The 21945-nt window shown below is 40.1% G+C and overlaps 1 long non-coding RNA gene across 1 annotated transcript; it reads right to left on the bottom strand.

The window, feature by feature from the left end:
* Window positions 1-2539: 2539 nt before the first annotated feature.
* Window positions 2540-4083, bottom strand: LOC139635315 (uncharacterized). Its single transcript, XR_011694157.1, has 2 exons — window positions 3187-4083; window positions 2540-3058 (listed from the first exon to the last, which is right to left on the bottom strand). It is a non-coding gene; the product is annotated as an uncharacterized lncRNA (long non-coding RNA).
* Window positions 4084-21945: the final 17862 nt, after the last annotated feature.

Genomic DNA, 21945 nt, shown 5'->3' with positions numbered 1-21945 from the left:
ACACTTCACATGAGGGTTGAAAGTTCGGCGTACCTTGTCACCAGGGTTGGACCATGATTTTTGAAATACTTCCCAACATAATCCAACCCCTTAGAAAATCTTAAATGAAACGCCAAATGAAAGTCTGTATAATTATTTAACTGTTAATCCCATTCAGTGCTCAGTAAGTACGTTTTCCTTCTTCAAACATGAAGACCTAAATGTTGTTTCAAAGCCATCTTTACACCACGGGGAATAAAACATTTGTATGGAAATACTCTTTTTTTTTTTTGTTGGCCTAGTTATAACCTATAAACATATTTAAGTTTCAGTTCTCATACAGTTTAACCCCCCCACAGGTCCTTGAAATCCTCTGCTTCTAACTACACGATGACAACAATGTGGTATTTTATTTCTATTGATATAGTCTTCATTATGTTGCTCTTTTATCTTATATTCCTAGTTTTATGAATGTTTTTTTTGTCATTCACACTGGAGTATATTTTCTGGTGTAGAACTTCCAGATAATTTCCCTGGAAACTAGTTTGGTGATATTTACAGGAATACAAAGTTCTGGGACAATTATTTTAGCTTGGGCTTAATTAGCTGTGTTGTTCATTTCTAGAGAATTTCCTTTAAAAAATAAACCCAACAACATACATTTATTATGAAAAACTTTGTTCTTGAAGTGTGCTTGTGACTCTGTGTCTGTGAGCAATTAAAGGGAAGTAATTGGAAGTAAACCAACTGAAGACTTATAAATAATACCAGATAACATTGTACTTTCCAGGGCTCTCACCAGGATTTTACAGTTATATATCAGAGCCTCTCTGTGAAATAATGAGTAACTATGGGACCCCTAAAATAAACTGTTTCCAAATGAAAAATGACTAAAGTAGACTTCGCAGGGAAGTTTAGCTATTGTTTCAAATGACCAGAGACACAGAAGTGAAATGAGCCAACTCCCAGGACCTGCACACAACACTGCACCAGTCACATGTGGATCGATGCTATGGCCGCCCACAGGAGTATCCATTAATCAGCCAACAGCAGTCCTGTCCAAGTCTCTCTCTCCACACACAGACAGAGAGAGTGAACCTTTAGGTGTAATTGCTGACCATTACACTGGGCAGTCGGACTCAATTTTTTTTTTTTGGATTGACAGGCACTGAACCCAGGCGGGCAAACAGCAGACCTGGGCCCTGCAGCAATAACAGAGGGTGAAGCCAATGCGTCACTCTACAGCAACAACTGTGGCCATTTCTCAGAGCTATCGGCCTCTGAATCAGACAGGCAGGGATTGAAAGAGAATCAAGATAGCTGCACTGCAGCTCTCTCCCTTCTGAGATTTCTCCCTTAAAAAGACATGAAACTCTGCTGCTGTAAGAACCCCCTAAAAGGAGACACAATAGTCCCATATCAGATGTAGATAAAGTTAACATCATCAAGTAAATCACAAAGATTAAAACAGCGATCTTCTTTGAACTGTGAAATGTTTTCAGTCAGTTACTGTACAAATAACTTGAGTGGTTGGTTCCCGGCAGCCTGCTACCCTCAGACTTCATCTGGAAGTGCCACCGGGGGGGGCCTGACCGAAACAAATGCCAAGAGACATGATCTAAAAGTGGACCACCAATAAACAACACCGCTCCCTTTGGCATCGGCTCACCGTCCTGCAGGAGTTCGCCTCTGTCCCCCACATTGGTTGGACACCACTGCCACCATGTGGTTACTTCAATCATTACTGTTTTAATAAGGATAAATGCCACACCATTTTTTTTTTCTTCCTTTTTTTGGCAAGTGCAAGTCCACGTGTTTTTGCAGCACTCTGGGGGACTTGCATTTATATTGGAACTGACTTAAAACTGTAATTATTCTGCTGTAGTGCTGCCGATAGCTCTCAGGCAGTCAACTGAATCTTTTCATTAGTGGAGTAATTGTTACCAAGTTTGAGATTTTTGTATGGCCACCAGGAGTTTAAGTAATAACAGAAGATATCCAGCTATTCTGTAAACTGGGGTCTTTCCAGTAATTTAATTTCTACTAAATAGTTTCCTTCAAAAACCCTGCCAGATACTGCACATACTCCAGTTGAACTGAACTCTATGTAACTACACATACACTTAATGATACAACTTTAGGAATCTAATGAAGAGTCAAATGTCATGTAATCTATAAAGCCCTTAGACAACTTTGTGGTCAGAGGGGATATAATAAATCTCACCCAGCGAAATGTGAACATATTAAATGTCTTGTTAAACATATATTTGTGTGTAAGATGTTGAGAATCAGGAAGATTTGAGGATTATCTACAGTGGCTACTATTAAAAAGAAAACCATTTCTGTATGACTCAATGAACGCCTTTATTGCAGATAAAACCGTGTAACCCTACACTACATTTGTGTGGTCATACGTGCAGATTTTGCTTATAATTCGTTTAAATGTACTTTAGAATGACTACTCTCGTAATTATTTACTTCTTAATTTTAAATATAATCTTCAGTAGTCTGGGGTAGCTATGAAAAGCTCATCCAAAATAAAACAATCACACAAAAAGGGTCAATTTTGCATATCACAATGCTCATTTACTGAATCATCCGTCAGCATTAGTCATTTTATAATCTTTACAGAATAAATTTAATACCATACAATCATTTTAACAGTAAGTGTTACAAATGTTTCAACATGATTATCACACTTATCACTTGGACTTCGATCTTCTTGGAAACAGTCAAGATAACCAATGGACACTGAATGTCACCTTGTGTCAGTCAGGTGACGACAGACCTCCTCGGTGTCCTGCTCCTCTCACAGCCGAGCCTGTGTCCTGGGGCAGAGGTTGACCTGGAAAACGCTCAGACAACAGTGACTGTGGAAAGCACTTTCCTTTACCGCAACACAATGTACCACTATTGCCACCAGTGACAATGCAGTGCAACATAATACCTGCCCGGGTTTACCTGGATTTCACAATCCGTGGCCAGGCCAGAGCTGTGCTGCGTTTGGTTCGCTCCTCTGGGCGGCGCTACGCACGTCTCAGGAGCGCTCCCTACCGGGCGGGCAGCGTCCAGTGCGCCGCTGTGAGACAAATAAAGCCCAACCATGAATCATGCGACACACAACTCACATTACATGACCTGGGCAACACAAAAGAAAAAACAAACATCACAATCATGTCATGTTATTTACAACGTAACTCTTCACACCTTTTATGTTTTGTCCTTAGGGGGGAGGGGGGGGGGGAGAAAGTCACTCCTGGAAAGGAAGCCAGGCCAGTTTCTCAAGGCCACGTAGACCAGTTCATCCCGGTTACCAACACAGGTCAAACATTTCCTCAAAGTCCCTCTGTTGAAAAGCGAGACAGCTCTCATAACCAGAGTCCAGGGCAGTGTACACACTCAAGGGCGACAGGGATTCACTGTACACATTTGCAGACGTTTCATCTGAAACCGGAACTGACTGGGTGTCGCTCGTCTTCATGTCTTCATACACATTACTCATTATGTATTGCGTGGTGTTTCTCGGCGCCATTGCTCCTGGCGGATGTCGGCTGTTGCAGGCCGCAGCGGGACCGTCCCGATACACGGGCTCCCTTTTCTCTTTCTTGCCCACGTCTCCCAAGACTTTGGCCAGTTTGGCCAGCTTCTGCTCCCGGCGGAGGTATTTTTGGAAGCTCGCCTTCACAGCGGTCGGATGACAGGGGTTAGCCGCCTCGTCCACCCCCGTGGGGACACGGAGGAGCCTCCACCTGAGTTTAGATCCAGGTTTCCTAGTTTTACGAAGCAGACAGTCGGTTTTCATGTGTTTCGCGTTGGTATCCATTGTTTCTACACACATATCCACCCGAACAATAAAAAAAAAATTGCAGAGAAAAAAAAAAGTCGATTCCGGAAGAGTGACTTGGCGGTTTTTGTTTCTTCTCTCTGGACACCAAGTTTTCTCAACTAAAAAAAAAAAAAAAAGCAAAAATTGGCAGGGATAGCCTTTTTTATCAAAAATGCCTCTTTTTAAAACTTCCCAAACTACAAAAATACAGCGATTAATAGCTCGATCTTCGGGACTCAAGCAACACGTCTTTCACGAACTTCCCTCCGAGCTAAAGTAAGTTTCAACGTACGAGTCACGTTGCTTTGTATAAGAGAAAATACCCACAATCCTCTTCTCCCAAACTGTCGATAGGGCAATATGGCGGTGCTGCCACCTACTGGCGTGGAATGAGACATACAAAACTACAATCGATACTAAATGTATAACCCCCCCCCAATCCAAGAATAAAAAATAAATAATAATAAATAAACAGTTTCAAGCTAATTTTATTTTATTCTGTTTCCTTTCACAGATGTAAATTGCTTTCTTATTTTTACTGATTGACAGACACTGTGATGGAAAGGGGCATTACAGAAAAAAAAAATATCAATGAGGAAAATTCAGTTGTGAAAAGAACACAAAAATGACTTTTTAAAATCAAGAGTAGAATTTAATGAAAATTGAGTTGAGTTAAAAAAAAAGTTTCCTATTTTAAACATATTACATAATACCAATATCTTATTTGTTTTGATTTTTATTTCTTAATGTTATTTATTTTGTTTTGTTTATTTATTTTAAATACTGAGTCTCCATACTTCTACAGAATATTATTAGTTATTTATACCCGATGTAGCCAATATCAAATAAATAAGACATTATTAAATAAATAATATCACAAATAAATACAGTGTAAGTGAACCAATAATTAATTCAATAGTGCAATGCTATATTATACATTGCATTTGTTTTCACAGTAACAGGGCTTATTGGGGTCGGTTTTGTTTAGGTATTTCTATGTGTTACACTTTAATTTCATTAGTCTAACTTTTCATGACATCAGTCAGCACCCAAGTCATGGTGTCTTTTTTATTAATGACTAACTTGACATAATGATAGTCAAATAAACAACAAAGCACTTTCCCATTCTTAGCCAAAAAAACTGCAAAACAGGGTGGGTGATAATTGTAGTGATTTACTGGTTGATTTTGGCCTTTTTTGCTTCGTAATCCTGCAACATGCCTGTCAGTTCTTGGGGTCTCATTATAAATTTCAATAGAATTTAGAAAGACACTATCAGACACTAGTAATTGCATGATGAGAAGTCATATATGTATTATGGGTCAAATAATTAAAACAAAATTAGAACATAATGTCACCATTTACCTGGGATGGAATATGGCTCCTTGTATTTCAGCTGTCTGTGTCATTTTAAGGCAACGTCCTCTATGTGGTCTCTGTTTCTTTGTTGAGCAAGTCCAGATCATAAAACAGTACATAATGCCCACAATCACTCTGCACCAGTCATCTGGTGGAAATTTAATAAACTACTATTATGTTATGGTTAAATATAAAATAATGGCTTGGATACAGTTCAGTGAACAAAACAACAATATAACATCATGCTGTGATGTGAAACAGACATTCACAATTATGTTTTAGAGGAATATTAAACCAATTTTTCAATAGTTGACAGAATCTCATGGGAAATTATTTTCTTGTGTACCACTGGATGGCAGAAGCCAACATAGAATGTCTCTTGTACCCACTAAGCAGATTTTTTTATATACCACCAGAGGGCACACATAAATGACAGATTGTTCATTGTGTTGTAAGCACAGACACTTTCTTGTGGAGGTCTGTTTCCCCTCATGGTCTCTTAAAGGCTCTGGGTGTCTCTGAATAAGTGATGTCCTCAGTCTTACTATGTGAGTGTCTCTTTGTAATGTGATGCATGTACTGATTTCAGTGTTACTGTACCCCCTTCAAACTGTGGGATTCCAAGCCTTTGTAAGGCTATTTAAGCAGCAGAATAAGGCAGGGGACTGTCCCTCAAGTGGTTACTGTTGCTATGTCTGTACCACAGCAAATTACGGTTTACAATTGATTATTGTGGAAGATTTACCACTCAAAGTTCACAGTATTTTTTGAAACAATAGGTCTTGGATTTCACACAGAGGTAAACAAAAGCAGCTTTTCATATCCAGCCAGCAAATGTGAATTTTGTCAGATGAAATGGCAACTGAAGCTGGTAAATTTTATTAGATTTTTTTTTTTTTTTCCATGTCTAGTTCTAATGATCACCAGCCGGTGAAGATTTTACTTTGTCTCATGACCATTTTGTGATAGCTAGAGTACACCTGGCTTCTCTGAGCTTGTCTGCCCTCTCACATTACAGGGAGTGATTTTATTCAGTGTCAACATGAATATTACTCAATGCAAAGCCATGGCTGGATTAACCCATTCATGGGGGCCCTGGGGCAAAAATTTGCTGTCTGTGATCAGATGAAATATAACATTATGTAATTATATGTATCATGTCAGCAAAATATAAACTTGAAAAACCGGATTTTTTTGGGCACTTACAGACAGCAGAAATAAGCTGTGAACACAATACAGCACCATTACACCACCACCACCAGCCCATCGATACAAGGCAGGATGGATCCATGCTTTCGTGTTGTTGACGCCAAACTCTGACCCTGCCATCCGCACGTTGCAGCAGAAATTGAGACTCATCAGTCCAGGCAATGTTTTTCCAATCTTCTATTGCTGAGCATATGTGAATTAGACATGGTTGTGTGGGAAAATTCCTGTAGATCAGCAGTTTCTGAACTACTCAGACCAACCCATCTGGCACCAACAACCATACCATGTTCAAAGTCACTTTTTTCCCCATTCTGGTGCTTGACCATGCCTACATGCCTAACTCATTGAGTTGCTACCATGCAATTGGCTGATTAGATATTTGCGTTATAATACATATATATATATAACCAGCCTCTGTGGACACACACGAATACATCCAAAAAAGGTAGCAGATACACTGGAGCAGATTTTCCGCATGTGGAGAAGTACAAAGATTACGGTTGTGAAACAATGATTGAACCATCTGCTGTTCAGGGTTTAGCAAACGATCAATTGCAGATGGACTCTTGAGCAAGATGATGAATCTTTATGAGTATTGTCTGTAGCTGACCCTTTGCTCAGTGGAGGGCAAACTGTTAAAAGATGAATATCTCCTGTGGGAATTTAAAGACGGTCAGAGTATATTTCTCTGAGGACCCCCATCGCAACGCAAACTGCCTGCTACATGTTCACTCCCATTTCTGGTCTGACTCTTGGCCTGGGTAGAGTTGCTCACAGCACATCACACATCATCTCTCAGTCTAACCTATTTAGTATTTTGCAAAAACACTTAAGTGCTTGCATATATTTCCTCTTTAAATAATGAACATCTTTTTGATGACTTTTTCGAAATGTTGTACAAGTTTTTAATGTACACAGTCACGTGTTGGCCCATTACTAAATTGACTGCTTGGGTTTTCCTCTCTTGGCTTGCTCCCCTCTTGGCTTTTAACGTCCTCAGTTGCGGATTTCCAGGTAATAATAATAATCACATAAGCATCTCACCACACTATAATGATTAATGCATACAAGCTTTCTCGCATAAACAGCTGTCATTTCACAGAGACAAAGAAGTTGCACTGAAGTTTCAGGCATTTTATTTCAAATAGAACAAATAAAACTTATTGGTATCACTGCCTCTCTGTGTTGGGCAATAAAGTGGTGATTACTTAGTCTATTTTACTTCACATATTAAGTAATTCTGCATTATTAATATTACATAAGATATTGACAGGTACACCTGCAACACAGGCACAAATCATTTGGCCTCCTTTGAACCCTAATTGTTGTCTCATGTTCCTTTGAAATCTTGCATATCACCTGTCCCCTTTTATCACTTACAAATGCTGATACCTAAAATGCTGAATAAACGATTTTAATAATTTAATTACAGTTTTGTACTAAATAGTTAAGAGTATACCTGGCTTCTCTGAGCCTGTTTACTGGAAGTGGTTTTATATGGGCTGGATGGGGATGAAAGCCGTAAGGCCCAACTATGCAGTCAGGTCAAAAAACAGCTAAAAGCTACATACAGCTGGAGAGTTGATGTTATTTGCCAGTGGCTTCATCCTCATAAGTAGCCCTCTCACATTACAAGGAACACTTTGATTGAGTGCTAATATGAATATAATTCAATGCAATGCCATGGCTGGATTAAAGTGTTATGGGGGCCCTGGGGCAGAAATTTGTTAGTGGGTACCCCCACTAACCCTAATATTTAGGGATATGTATCATATCAGCAAAATATAAACTTAAATCTATAATAACTGATTATAATAATAATAATTTTTGGCCACTTGAACAAAACACTCAGATATTATCTGTATTTTATTAGCTGTTGCTAGCTAGTGTAAGACAATGCTAAAACTCAGTGAGAGTTAGGTGAAAACTGCACCTTGCTGACTTTTTAATGTTTCTAGCATCCTCACCAGCTCGTGATCATAGGACTGGCCATGGAAACTAGAAAACAACTTGTATTGCAGGGTAGAGCTTGTTAGCCCCAGTATTGCTTAATAGGGATATGTCAGGAAGTATAAACTCGAACCTGGAGTTACTGAATCACTTCGGGACAGGGGAAACAAGCTGTGAACACAACACAAACATTATCCGTCTTTCCAGTTTATATAGTGGAATTTGGAAAACATTTGCTGATGGGGCACACCACAACAGTGGTGTGAGTCAACCAAAACAGTAAAGTGATATGGTGTAAGACCAAAACAATGACCTGAAAGACACTAGAATGCTCCATAGAGCAACCAACTGCAGAATTGCACGAGTTGAATTCTCACTTTTCAAATTACCCTTGGTCATTTCATCTATGTGTAATATCTAAATATTGATTACAGCAGCTTTGCTGTAATTAATGCTGACTTGAGAGCTGTGCCATGAAGTTTAGAGGTTGTTTTGTCGGCCAGTCAGACGATAGATCATCTGGGCTGGCTCAGTAAAATGTAGTACCCAGACTGCCCATCCAACAAGCAGAGGTAAAGCTTTTTCATTATGTTCATTACTGGAAATGAAACACAGAATAGAAACAGAGCTCTGGAGAAAAAAATTCTTAAATTCTTAAATCTGTGGGGAAATAAACCAGACAGATTAGGAAATGCCACAGCTGTGTCTTAAGTCTACATTAGTGAAAGCAAAAATAATCCATTCCATTGACAGAGACTGCTTTTCCTTCACAGATAAGGACATATTAACACAAAACTTGACGGACAACTACAGAAATAAGCCAGAAACACCTTAGAATTTAAAAATCCTTCCGATAAGACCGTGTCATGTTACATGTATTGCATATACAGTTCCTGTTTCTTTTAAATAAGAAATTTCAAGACACCTCTGGTGTGTCAGTTTCTCTACAGTTTTATACAGAACAAAGTGAACATGATCTTAGGGTGGTTTTTTTTCGGGACATTTTTGGTAGGATGCGTGTGGGTCTGAGTATGTGCTTGTGTGGGCTGGTTTGTGTGCAGGGCAAGGACAGAGTTGTGTGTGAGTGATATTCACAGGAGCTGGGCACAGTTCAAGTTTCCTCCGCAGTGCAGTGGCTCCGTGGAGAGAGAGGCATAGTCAGAGAGAGAGACACAGAGAGAGAGAGAGATGTTGCTGAATTGCCCAACAACGCACCCTTAAAACAAATCACTCACTGCACACACACACACACACACACACACACACACACACACACACACACACACAAATCACCGGCAGCTTTATCAAGTGTACATTTGTATCATTTGATGTGACTCTGCATGTGTGTGTCCAAGATTTGGGTTTGTGCCCGTTCATTGTTGACAGCCTAAATTCAGCAGGCCATTTCACAAATTGCTTGATGTAGATGCCATATGATGCTCTATGACCTTGAGCAACCAAGTCACAAACGATAAAAATGCCAAAAGATAAATCTGATCTCCCACTTTCTCATTTACAAGCAACATCATTTGGTCTAGTTTGTGTCAATCTTCCTGTAAGCCTCCATCATGTTCATGCAAATCTCCCTTTCTCCTCCAGAGGACCTACCCTCCCTCACTCGTCTCAGGTAGCCTACAGCTATCCTGTTTATCTACAGATAGAGGTCAAGGTCATTTTATATGGCATGAATGATTTATCAGATATGCCAGCCAGGAAATCTGGACCGGTACTTTTCAGTCGGTGTGTGTGTTTGTGCATTAGGCAGAGCAAGAATTACAGTAAAACAAGCTTTATCATCATGAGACTTAAACTAATAAAGCAGTACGATGATTGTGATTAAAGGTCAGATGAGCAGCAGTAACTTCAGACAGTATTTAAGTGGCATCAGTCCATTTACTTATTTACCAGAGGACCAGTTTGGACAGAATAAACATTGGAAAAACATTTGGAAAACCAAAGGGAATGGCAACATAACACAGTCAACTGAAGCATTATGGTTTTCAGCTTTTGTGTCTTGTTTATTCATTTAAGCCATGGCTGTATGGATAACAGTGTCGGCCTGCCGGTCTTTGGTCCAGACTGAAATATCTCAACATCTGCCAGATGGATTGGCACAGTTGTGTACATTGTGTACAGAAATGCATGTTTCCCTGATGATGCATCCAAATTACATTAGTGAGCCTTTATGAATATAGCCGCAATAATGATAGCGCTAGATGAAAACTTAATTTGTCCAGTATTTTGGTTTATGACCATATATCCACAAAATGAATGACTTTCAGGCCAAAGCTGTACTTTGTAGCCCCTTTTATACAGAGATCCTGCTTTATTGCCTTCAAGAAAACACCTTTGCTTGTTTACACTTTGCTTGTTTATAATGCAGCCCCGGTGTGTGATTTTCCAGAATCTGAGGTGTAACATGAAACAGGGTTGGCATCTGTCCTTATTCTGATTGGTTGACTTGTAGCTGGGCTGTGACTGGCTGATTTGAAGCCGTGTTTTGACTGGTCAATTTGTAGCACTGTTGCATGTAAGCCTGAGCACAACCCCAACCCTAACCCTAACCTAATCAATTTTTGTAGCCTTATTCTGATTGGGCGTCTTGTAGTCCGCGTGCCCGTGCCCCTCATAGCACTGTTCAGACTGTATTGCATTTTATCCCCAACCAAACCCTAACCATAAACTCCATTCTGACTGGTTGCCATGACAACAGAACGATAAGAAACTGGGAAATATCTCCATCTTTCAGTGTAGAAGCAGAAGGACATCATCAACACCCTTTGTGTCAGTTTCATGGAGGATTTACTCCACCACCTCTTGTACAGGCGTGTGTGTGTGTGTGTGTGTGTGTGTGTGTGTGTGTGTGGTGTGTGGTGTGTGGGTGTGTGTGTGTTCCATTCACTCCACCATGTCTTTTTAACCAAAGCAGGCTCCCCCAACACCCTACGCCCACTGGCCACCTGCTGCACCAAATGCATGCTGGGATGTCTCAACCGGACAGATTGAACAGATGATCAGCTCAGACAGTGCATTTATGTGTACATCTGCTGACATGCAAAAATGGGACTGAAATATGGTTTTGGGGGAAGCTTCTGATTCCGAGGATAGGAATTCTGCTAAGATTTGTTGTCTGAGGTTGATGCTAACAGTGCCCCATTGTACATTCTGTTCCTGTGCTTGCAGCGGGCACAGACTCAAATCAGGTAGTGTACTGCAGTCATTAGTGTTTTGCTAGTGTGAGACAAGTGAGTCTCTTAGTTTTCACCTCACTGTGCTGTGACCCTGGCTCTAGCGGGATGTGTCTAATGAGAGCTATAAATATCCTGGAGCAGACCTGGCTGGCGCTCACAAGACCTCTGCACACATACACACACACACACGAATACATGCACTCATTCCCAGCGCTCCTCCCACAGAGGATGACAAGAAAGAGATGGGGGGGGGGGGGGGGGGGGGGGGGAACAAATAAATTCTGAACAAAGCTCTACAGCACAGTCAGATGCAGACCCCCTGCTTGCTCTCCCACCTACTCCTCTTTCCACCCACTTGCCATTATTCTCCAAACTCTGTCTGCATGCCTTCTAGCACCAACATTATGAGTCACAGCAGCTTGTGTGGGAGTGAAAGGTTGCCGTGATTGCGTTATCACCAAAAGTAATTTAACAAGGGGGAAGGAGGCATGGTGGGCAGAGAGGAGCAGGGAAGAAAAAAAAAAAAAAAATGATGGTGGTGGAGGATTAATCAGTTGATGCAAATTGCACCTATAGGCTGTTCTGCAAACAACAGGGATACTGTGCTAAGAGGGCCTTTCTAATTACGACTGAGGGTCTTTGCTCTCCGCAGGTGGTTGTTGCTGAGCTTTACGGTTGCAAACAAGCAACAGGATAGCCCCACACTCAAAATCCTGTCGCTCTCTTTAGACTTTCTTCACTGAGAAAACCACGTATCTCCAGATGAAGGGGTTTTTAATTCTTCAGATGAACTAAGGGAGCTGTTGCTGGCTGTTTCCCTGATTCCAGTCCTATGCTCAACTAAGCTAGCGAGGTAGCCTCATACTCCCCATACAGACAACAAAGTGGTGTTGATCTTCTCATGTAACTCTCAGCGAGAAAGCAAATAAGTACATTGCCCATCCATTCCTTAAACTGAAAGTTAGAAGGACGGGCAACTGTCAGGAGGCTAAGAAGGTGTGTTTTCAAGTAGTTGGAAGTAATAAATGTAAATAGCATACTAACTAGCTTTAGCTAACATGTACGCCCTTACTCTTGGGTTATGTGATTCTGCCACGGTGACCAGTTCAAATGTCAGTGAAATGCCACAACATGGAAATCTGTGTGTCAAAATGATTCAGCAAGGTCACTCTCGTAATCATGACTTGAGAAAAACTGCACGTTAAGCTTCTGAGTCACAAGATAGCATGTGATAGACAAAACTATCCCAAACTGACTTCATACCACCCTCTTATTCATTGATAAGAAATGATGATCCTACTTTGCTGACAACTTTGTATCGCTGTGGAGGAATACGCAAGAGGTGAAGATACTGTATCTGTGTCCACTAGTATCCATTTAAAATCAGAGAAAACCACCATATAATGTCTTTTTTTTTTTTTTTTAAATCAGTGTTGTTGTTTTAAGATTACATTCTTTGAAATTGTTTTGCATTAACTGGATAAACACAGCCGAGAGACTTTGGGGAAGGCTGGGAGAGATGGAGGAGATTACATGTGACTAAGGTTCTAGGCCAGATTTAAACCGAGGACATTGTGGTTACATGGTACATGCCTTTCCCAGCTGAGCCATCAGGATGCCTCTGTAACCCAGTGATTACCTGTATTTGCACTGACACAAACGCTGGTTTACTTGAATAAAGACGTTTCTGTGCATTTCAAGTTCTTTCAGAAAAAAAAAAAAAAAAAAACAAAAAACAACAACATGTCATTTCAGGTGAATTAAGTTTAATTTTGAACAAACACATGACAGATATAAAGAGCAGCCTTCCAGTGTAAATAAACTAATTTACCTAATAATACAATTCATCTTGGAGAAATTTTATGTTAAGCTTTTGGTCCAACTTTTCGATCTGGTGGTGTTTTTCACACTCATTTCACTCCATGCTCTACAGTTTCAAATTGATGTCATTATATTCCCACAACAGTTTTCCTGAAGTAGATCTATTGTATAGGCCTTCAAGCTTTTGATTTCTCCACATGTTGAAGCCATGGATGAATTAAGAGAGCTGGATATGGCACTGCCCCCCAGCCTTGCTGCCAGTGTGTCCCAGTGGCCACTCATGGTTCAATGAAAAAAAAATACTCTGTGGCCCAGAAAGCATTTTCCTCATTGACCACCATTATAAAAGTTATTACAAAAATCTGTCTAAAAACGATGACCTGAAGCAGATTGCTATGCTTAAATCTTTTTTCTTTCATTTTAAACACACAACAGGAGTTGTTGTACATTGGGCTCTGAGTGATGCCAAAACTGGTGCTTCTCTAACGTGCCCCATTTGTTACCTAGGTTGTGTAGACATTGTGAACATTCACATGTGTCTTGCACTAAGTGGAGGCAAACTACAAGAAACAAAAAGACTTTTCTGGGTTATCTGCTGGATGAGCAACTGTCATTCAAGTCTTGGAGTGCGGTATCCAGTTTATTGAAGCAGTGTGTGATGATTGAGTTTGGAGATTCTGTCTTTCTTTTTAGTCTTTTTAGTCCCTAAAACTCAAAACACAAGCAAAACTGTAAGGAACAGATGTCTGCTCTAATGTAGTCAGCTAATGTTAGCACGTCCAGCTAACTAATTAAAAAAAAAAAATACTAAAGATTTTTAGTCCAATCTGCCATCGTTTCTGGCAATAACTGCATGAGTGCAGTGCAAGATCAGAAATCTACACAAGCATAGCAACAGTCCCAGGGTAGCAAACAGTCAGACTTCAATGCAGTTATGCCTTTTTACAGATGATATCACTCTGATTGCTGGCAATTTACCTAAAACAGTTAGGACAGTTTTGCTCTTAAGGCTTGGGTGAAAGATAACCTGTGCTGATAAAAGACTACTTCCTCTCTCTCTGAGACTTAGAGTGCTGCGTATTGATTTGACAGTAAAGATCTCGAGCAGATGGCTGGACCGGTATGTCAGGGGCTGCATTTAATCATCGTCCTTCCAATTACTAATGCTACGTTGATTTAACCACATGGATTTTTTCCTGTTTACCCTAAGGACGGTTATACGGTAGCTAAATTGAGTTAGGCTTGGTGGCATGATCAAGGATTTTAAACTCTTAACTGATTTTAAACTGCAGACATATGACAGATTTAACCTATTTTTAATATTTCAGTTTCTAAGAATGCACCAGATGATTCAGTCAAAATGCAGGACGACATAACACATCATTGGATTCCTGATTTTGTCTACTTTGTGAATGTAAGTCTATAGTCACTCTCTTTTAGCTCTGTTTTGGTCTCCACTTTCTCCTGAGAGAAATATCCGGCTCTTTAGCTGCCAAATACTCTGCTGTAAGCACCTGCTCTTTGCTAATAACTTTTTTCCTGTCTGCTGTTTGGTGCTGGGCAGTTTGCTTACAGTGGATCTTTGGAGCATCTTCACTGAAAGCTGCCTGCTGCATCTGGGAACGACGCCAATGAGAGCAGTCAGACTGATCCCACACATTACAGCTGAGTGTTGTGAAACCAAAAGAATGAGTTATAAGACACTAAAATGCTCCATAAAGCTGCAGATTTGAGAGATCTGTAGGTTTGTCCTGATGATTGATCCCTTTTATATTACATGTTGTGATTTGATCTATTAGGTTCCCTTCTTAGCCCCATATTCCCACTGGCTTGAATAGTAGCCACACAATTACAGATCAACTCATTTCCAAAGTGGCTAAAGTTGCACTGCAGCAGCTAAACCTTGTGTTCTTTCAGTCCATTTCAATAGACTGTATGGGTTCTTTGGAAACCATCCCAGAGGCTTTCTGCTTTCCCCCCTGCTGGCTATGTGATACATTATGGATTCAATGGAGAGAAAAATGGCACACCACCAGGGCGAGGGCTAGATGACTGAGAGCGATAGATCATAGCTCTTTCTTTCTCTCTAATAATACATACATACATACATACATACATACATATATATATATTTTGTATATTGAACAGAAACAACTTTCACATTTCACCAAAAACCCTCAATTTGTAATGTGGAGACACAGAAGAGATCAGCCTATGAGTCAACAATAATTAGACAAACAGTAGAAAAAGACAAGGATGTTGAAGTGAGTCTCTATCACTCAACAAGTCCTCCAACCTAAACAACCATAAAGGTTGTTTGTCCCTATTCTCTGATGCTACCCATAGCATGTCCTGAATTAGCCTCACTGCAGGCAGCAGGAGATATACCACACGTAAACTGTTAAAAATTACTGTTGAAAAATAATGAACTACCCAATTAACTTTCATGATGTGACAATGCCATGGTAAAGGACTGCTTAAGGTTTAGAACAATAGTGGATTTGTTGAGCCATCCGTCCACCCTGACCTCCTGCCTGCAGACACTGTGGCTATACAACAACATCAGCTGATTTGCTCTTTTGCTCCTGTCATAATTAAACATGTTATTTTTGGGGTTTTGCCACTTAAAGAAATGTAATATGGGTCATAATAAGCTGCTTGCACCAACAACCCATGGGGCTGTTTTCATGAGATTATATGATCCAAGCATAAATGATAATGTTTGCAGAAGACTTTCTGAAATTATTATTCTTGCCCACTTAAAGTCACTGTGGGCAGCTCTGAAAAAAGATGTGGATAAGAAATAGAAAACTCTCACCAAACTCTCACCCTCCCTCCCTCCCTCCCTCGGATTTCTCTAACCCTCTTCAGCTGCTCCTCCCTCCCAGCCCACTTTATATCTGCATTATCGGAATGAAAGTTTAAAAAAAATCAATTTGCAGTCCTGTTGAAATTTCCTAATTCAAATATGAAAATATAACCTCTGGTGTTGTGATATTGAGCAATTATGAGATAGTGGATTCTGGGTGTTGGAGGGGGGGGGGGGGGGGGATATATGTGATGTAGGAATTTTTTCTGATGCTTCATACCAAAGATTAACTTAAAGAAGCTAACAGAGTAGCTCTAGACGTACAGTATGCTGCAATGCCTTTAATTCTCCCCATTCACTAATTGAAACATTCCTTTGCACCGCTCGCCTCCCACCAGCTCCCTTATTATTCCTCCATAATGTCAACACTAGGGAGGGGGGTTATAGTGATGGGCCAATCCCATAGCTTTTAGGAGTGCAGCCCTGTGCCCTAATTGGCCCAGGGGGCCTGCTGCTGGATGTAATGAGAGCTGACAACGGGCACCGGTGGGGAAACGTGTTTACATTTGCATGTCCCAATGGTCTCTCTCCCCCTCAGCCTCCCCTGTGAATTTACAAGCTGCCAGAGAACTCAGGCATACTTGTGTGTATGAGTACGTGTGTGTGCATATGAAGAGGGCAAAGTACTGACCCATATCAACAGAGTCTAACAAAGTCATTAAAAAGAAGCTATTTATTTGATTCCTTTTTATTCTTATTCTTGTTCTTATTCCACTTTGAAGTAACTCTCAGACCTGCACACTTAAGTCAGGATCTAATAAACCTCCTATATTCAGCAGATCAAAGACACCTACAGGTAATGCAGATGCTTGTTTGCTGGCACAGACAAGGATGTTTCGTTAGAAATTTACATGAAGGGTCAAAGAAAAAAAAAAGAAAAAAAAAAAGATTGATCAGAACAAAGATAGGAGCTTCAAAGACATCTTATGTGGTCCTGGATCACTGGATTACTCCTGAGGTTCATTGTGATTGCTCGGACATTGGCTGCTGATATGTCCTCACAAACAGAACTATTACAAATTACAAAATAAATAAGATGTTACTGAATCTAGAAATCTATCTGTTAAATCTACCAGCACTTTCATAACTTAATGCTAGGGACGTGACATTATTTATAATTTGAAAGAAGTGAGAAATAGGTGTTGGTGGTGTTAAATAATTTCAAAATCTAGTTATCTTTTAATATGCTTCTTGAATAAAATGGATTTTTTCTTAAAACATATGCCATACATCTCACTTATTTCAAGACACTGACACTCAGAAATCCTGACACTGTGGTTATCTCGCACCAGTTTGTTTCTAAGGCAAAGGTGACGTGTTGTGCAGACTAGTAATCATGGCTCAGTTGTTCTTGTCTTAAAAAATTTAGAGAAAACAACATTTTGGAAAGCACAAGATGGTTTTCGGTACCCCGTTGCAGATCTTGACAACGGCAGTTTGCACTGAGGGATATGTTCACATAAGCTGAGAACACTGAGGTGGCACAGCAGAGACACTGTTTTAATCTGTTTCCTTTCATCTTCTATAAATATCACTTGTATTTAAGAGGGAAGGATGACAAGGGAGGCAAAACCTTTATCCGTTATACAGCATGTGCATATAGGTACGTATACTTCCATGCAGCAGTACATCTGCATTTGTGAATTCAGACGGCTAGCTGCACCTGATCAATAAAGTGTATAGCCTACTGAGAGCCAGAAATATCCCTCAGCTGAGACACTGCACTTAATGGTGTTGACCCAATGAATGAATTCAGACTGAGTCCACAGATGGCCGTCTTGTCTGAGAATATGGTGCTTATTAGCCAGATGTCTTGATAAAGACACTTTTGTGCAGAAATGACAGAACCAGCCTTCAGATGTGACACTGCTTGGTTGTTTGTAACATGTTCCTTCTGAGACTTTGCTTGGAATAAAACAAGGGATAGCAGCTAGTAGACTGTATCTGCAGCTAGTATCTGCAAATATTATGACATATGACATTATTTGTCATCCATTAATTCAATAATTGTAAAAACACATTTTGACTTCCTGTCTGCTGAACTGCCTCCATGTACTAACACATGTTAAAGGGGCTATATGTACGTTTTCTCTGCCATCGAACATGGTTTCTTGCCGGGAGTGGGTTGGTCTTGCCAAGAGCTTCAGCCATCAATATGTTATCATACGCTCTCTGAGCAGCGCTACTTCTGCAGGGCAGACTGGAAGGTATTGGAAAGTGACCGGCTGGGCATGGGGCTAGGTAGTTAGCATTCTAACTTCAGTAGAACAAAAGAAGCATTTCCACTGCTGGAGGCAGCTCTTGGAATGAAGTTGGATGCTGAACTCGCAACATTTCTTCTAGACTGGTGAGTAAACAGCTGTTAATGTTAATGTTAGCAATAGCAAAAACTTACATATAGCTCCTTTAAAGAACAGGTCATATGTACCACAACCACACACTAAAGATCTCTGTTTGTTAAAGTAAGCATGTTAGAGACACACCAGTGCTATGAGTCCAGACAGATGGTAAGATTTTCTCTGGCTGCTTGGAGTAGATTAACAGGTGGTGTAGAAGTGGGAATTGAAAGGAAATGCAGTCTCACAAACCCCAGTGTTTTAATGGTCAAATCTCTGCGTGGGCGGTTGGATCCCTCCACCCTACTTCTCCTTTGGGATGATGTTTTCATGTTGGATGATTTCAAGTCCCTTTTTTTTTTAAACACCATGAGTAGTGTTGTATGTTCTTCCTGAATAATTCAACCATAGTCTCATCAGTCCATAAAACATATTCTCTGTAGTGTTGTGGAGTGTCAAGCTGCTGTTTGGCAAACACAGCAATGTTTTTTTTGGAGAGTAGCATGGTGTCCATGGCTTTTACGCCTTCAGCTGTTACTCTGAGGTTCATTTTTAACTCATTGATCATTCTGCATTGTGCCTCATCTTAGCCACAGAACTGAATCCGCGTCGTTAATAGACAGCTGGTATGAATTGTGGACTGATGAATATCCAAAATCTTCGAGATGACTCTTTTTCGCGAAGCATGATTCACATCAGCGGATGCTTCCTGTGAATAATGTCTAAAATGTTTAAAATTCAAAATGTTTAAGTGAGTTTTTCTTGCCACTGTATCTTTGTGTAGGTATGTGTGTGTCTGTGCCTGCAACACAAAACCCTACAGCATCATGTTAATGGCCACCATAAAGTGGCATTACACTGTTGATTCATTTCATAGGCATCCATCAGACAGCTTCAGCCTGGGCTAAGCTGTTGAAGCGTGATAGCATATTACTGTAGATACTCATTTAGTGATGGAGGACAATATCAGATAGATTTACTCAATCAGTGTAATTTTAAGTGCATTGCAAGTTTCTTAACTTTAAATGAATGTTTATGATCCCATGACTTTTACTCCTCTATATTTCAAAATATAAGTGATTGACATTGGTGCAAACAGCAGGTACTCACAGCAAACCACTTACGCAAAGGCAGCGTATATAGTCCTGTCTGTAGTCATGACAGTGCTGCTGCTATGATACTTCTGCAGAGCAATGTTTGAGCCCTCGATGGAGCTAATGTGGTACAGTGTGCCACATACAGTGAAATCAAAGTTGTGCGTCAGGTTTTGCAGTTGCAGTGTAGACGTTAGCTGAGATTACATACAAATGTTATACAAATTTAAACTGAGTTTCCTTGGAAATATGCAAAACAAAAAAAAAATGCAAATGAATGTGTGTTTTCCCCCACCATTGTTATGCAAATATTTGGAGTTGGGTGCATCAAGGTAAACAGTTGGTGGCGCCAATTCTCTAGTCTTCAGCCCTCTTCAATGACAAGTAATGTTGAAGTCAATTGCTTCATGGACTGTATGTCATGACTCATTCATGTAGTCTGTTTCCATGGCACCCACCTTCATCCCCCCCTTTTTATTCATTGACACACCGTTCCACCTCAACCAAGCATATTTTGACTTTTTATACAAATTGAAAGTGCACATAAAAACAGGTGGGTGATGGAAACATTTATTGCAATCATGGCAAAGATAGAGAGGTGACTGTTTGCACAGTGTTTTTTCTTTTGTTGCATAGTAGTCATATTTTTCTGACTCTTGGAGATTTCTTATTTAATTTCCTCAAGGGATTAATTAATAAAGTATCTATCTATCTATCTATCTATCTATCTATCTATCTATCTATCTATCTTTCTTAACCTTTGCATGCACTTGGGGCTGTATCAAGTGTTAGGCTGACTAAGTAGAGGAGCAAAATTTAGGGAGCCCCATGTTCTGGATGTGCTTTGTTAATCATAAATTGCACTCGAAAGTTTTCTTTTAATAAGAAAATCAGTGTTCTTCAAGACTGAAACCTTGGATAATCCTCCTAAATAATCTAGCCACACTGTAGATCTATTTGTTGAATTGAAAAGGATACACTGACAGGATTCCTAAATGAGCTGGCAAGTGACTTATACTGTACAAGGAAATCCCATTTAAAAAGTTGAATATCTGGTGGCATCTCTGGCCAAAGATTGGAAAAGCCTGGAAGTCTTAGTGGGTATATACATGTAGACGGATCCATTTACTGCCAATAAATGCCTAATAGAGTCCTGAGGTATATTATGATGCAAGATGCATCTAAAGACAAGCAAAATCACCTGCTAAGAGTGGTGCCATAAGCAAATAAAAACAAGACATAGCCAGTTGCTCAGTACCTCTTAGTCTTTCATTATAGACTTAAAGGAGGTCATCTGACTGTCCAAAATAGTGTTTACAGTTGATTCACTGTCGTGTCACCACTCACAGCGAATCATGCGTCTCTTCTAGAGGAGCTGTTTGAACACAGATTTGTTTTTTAACACATCAACAACAAGAATAAGGACAGAAAATGAAACAAGGTCAAAGGTTTGTGACAGAAAAAGCTATTCATGAATTCAGTGTAACTGAACATAAAGACTAAATCCTTCAAGCTTATTAAATGTCAGTGTTGCAAGGCACACAAAACCTTATTTCCATATCAACGTGATGAGTGAGTTCTGCATGCTGTGGAAAGATAAAAAACACCCATGCATGTCCAAGAGTTGCTATGATAAGCTTTAATAGTGCAGACACCATGCATGTGTGTGTGTGGGAGAGACAGAGATTTCCTTAATCCCATTCAACTTTGAACATTTCCTACTTTGTATGGGTAGGTTGCTTGAGTGCCAAAAATAGAAAGAAGACACAGACTTGGCATCTAGAGAAAAAGTGAGGTTCTGAGGCTGCTACACTTCTTGCCCGGCCCTTAAATGAAAATCAGTGAGAAATAGCTCAACATAAAATCACAAATGTGGTCAATTCCCAAAGTTTTATATAAGTTTAAGAGGTATATGTAAATACATGTCTTTTAGCTACAGTTTGATAGGTTTCCTCACCTTATGGCCATCATGTTAGATTTCCTAATTAGCACTTAACACAAGGTAGAGCTGAGGCTGATGGGAAGGTCATCAGTTTTGCAGGTCTTTGGTCATAAAGCAAAGTATTGGACAAATTGAAATTTTGGCCTGATGATGGTGCTAAACGAAGGAAGGGATGACCAAAATTTTTACTAATCATCTTGAAAAGAACATGAGTGTCTGAATCCATCCAACACTTGTCAAGACAAGATGTCAACCTGCTGATGGTGCAAGAGGAAAAGACAGGATCACCAAACTCAGCTGAGCATAGTGGTGGATCAGCCAACAGAGTGACATTGCCATCCACAGAGCTACGCTGCTAGCGTGGGTAAA

This window comes from Trachinotus anak, unplaced genomic scaffold, assembly GCF_046630095.1.
Source record: "Trachinotus anak isolate AG129_WGS33_773 ecotype Australia unplaced genomic scaffold, CSIRO_AGI_Tana_v1 ptg000018l, whole genome shotgun sequence".
Lineage (NCBI taxonomy): Eukaryota > Metazoa > Chordata > Actinopteri > Carangiformes > Carangidae > Trachinotus > Trachinotus anak.
Note: the sequence above shows the minus strand (reverse complement) of the source record. Positions and strands in the feature narration are given on the sequence as shown.